Source organism: Gavialis gangeticus, unplaced genomic scaffold (genome assembly GCF_001723915.1).
Source record: "Gavialis gangeticus isolate Ggan-Ray unplaced genomic scaffold, GavGan_comp1, whole genome shotgun sequence".
Taxonomy (NCBI): Eukaryota; Metazoa; Chordata; order Crocodylia; family Gavialidae; genus Gavialis; species Gavialis gangeticus.
Window position 1 is genome coordinate 163,666,499 of NW_017729024.1, and position 2,063 is coordinate 163,668,561.

Below are 2,063 nucleotides of genomic sequence, written 5' to 3' on the forward strand. Positions count from 1 at the left end.
CTCCCTAACTAAATCCTCGCTAACCCCTGGCCCAGGTGTGCCTCCCCGGGGCCCGAGGGGGGGCCCAGCAGGGAGGTGGCTGTTCTGGTCCCTACTTAGGAAGACGGAGGCAAAGAAATCACGGTTTTGGGCTGCATCAACAGAACCATTAGGTACAAAACATAGGAAGTGACAGTGCTTCTCCGCTCAGCACTGGATCAGCCTCATTTGCATACCGTGTGCAGTTCTGGGCGCTGCATTTTAATAGGCCTATTTGTGTGCCTTCAGGCCATGGGCAACACCCACCAAGTTACAAAGAGCCACCACTTGTTGGGGCGGCTAGAGAGGAAGACAAACAACTAAATGCAGGGGAGAAAAAATGACAAATGGCCTATATGTGGGCCATTCTTTATGTGGGCCTAAAGCCCACTATTGTACCAAGAGCCATCTCTTAGTGGTGGCAAGAGCAGAATGACCACAAGTGATTGTGGGGGACAACAAATGACAAAAATGGAATGTGCAGGTGGGTCAAAGGTTGATAAGAAGTGAACCATAGGGGGACACTGAGCAGAGCACCCTAGACAGTGCCCACCAACTCTCCCTTGGGGGATACTGGGCAGCTACTGCCCAGTGCTCTATTCCGCTCAGACACGGGAATAGAGAAAGCCCAGGAATACGGCCCCACAGTCCTCGGGGACACCCCTGGCCAGAGCCTCCTTCCTGATAAGATAGATGGCCAGCCTGGCCAGGGCCAGGAGGAGGTCGTCCAGGAAGTCCCAGGGCTTGGTAGGGCCGTGGATGGGCTGTTAGAAAATAAACAAGTGTGGGGAGAAATGCATACAAAATGGGAGACACCTGGCTGGATGGCAGCTCTGCAGAGAAGGACCTGGGAGTCCTGGTAGACCACAGACTTGATATGAATCTGCAGTGTGATGCAGCTGAACAAGGCAATAGTTTCATAGTTTCTAGGGTCGGAAGGGACCTGAGCAGGTGGTACAGGGGCTGCAACCTGGTGCGCTTGAGGAAGAGAATGAGTATGTCAGGAGCGGGCATAAACCATGCTAGATACAACCCCATGGTGACAGCTCCGTGAAGGAGCTGCCAGCCAAGGTCCCCAGTGGTGTGAGGGACCAAGGTGGAGCACAGACTCAGCCATCAGGGTCCACTGGCCTTGCCCCTGCTGAAGATGTCCTGCCACTTGGTGTCTGCGGGATGCAAGGGTGGTGTGGCGAAGCGTTTGGTGGACAAACGTGTAGAGCTGGCGACGGTGGGCCAAGGAGAAGCGAACCGGGCTCACATCCTCCAGCCTACTGAGATGATGTTTCACTGTCAGAGCAGGCAGTGCTGCAGGGTCTGCTACAGTGCAGGACCCACCAGCAACTCCATTGGGCTGGAGGACACGGGGGGCAGAGACCACCCTCACACAGGACGGCAAGGGTGTCAATGGGAAAGGCAGCTTTCACTTCCTGGGCTAGGTGCAGGCAGGACGCACGCTCCATGGGCAGACCTGTGTGCCGGGCCTGTGCAGCAGAGTCTACCCACTTCCTCTTGGCGTAGTCCGGGAGGTCTCCGAACCAGGTGAGACCCACCCGGGCCATCCTTTGACGTGCCCAGGGTGTTGCCATGACCACGAGCTGGGGGTTCCACAGCAGCGGCTCAGTGAGTAGGTCAGCACCCTGGGCCACCCACAATGGGGGCCTGGAGGCAGAGATCAGCCCCACAGGCCCCCTGAGGAGGTCCCGGTAAAAGACTAGCAGCTCCCCCAAGCCCCACGCAAGGCAAAGCCCACAGGAAGAAGAGCTGCCAGTTGTAGCAGAGCCCTTGGAGCCGGCGGAGGAAGACGTACCCCAACTGGCTCCGTGTCACGTGGCTACTGGCACTGTACAGGCAGACCTTGACAGGCTCAGGAAATGGGTGGATGAGAACCTGACGATGTTTAACACCAAAAAATGCAAGGTTCTCCACCTTGGGAGGAAAAAACTTGCAGCATCCTTATAGGCTCGTCAGTGCTACGCTGGTTAGCACTACAGACGAAAGGGACCTGGGGGTTATGATTGACCACAAGATGAACATGAACCTTCAAT

General features: G+C 56.2%; 1 protein-coding gene across 1 annotated transcript in view; it reads right to left on the reverse strand.

Annotated features, from left to right (window-relative positions):
* The window catches only part of APH1A (aph-1 homolog A, gamma-secretase subunit), a 23,491-nt gene that overhangs the window by 9,459 nt on the left and 11,969 nt on the right, over positions 1–2,063 (reverse strand). The gene's annotated exons all lie outside the window — the stretch shown is intronic.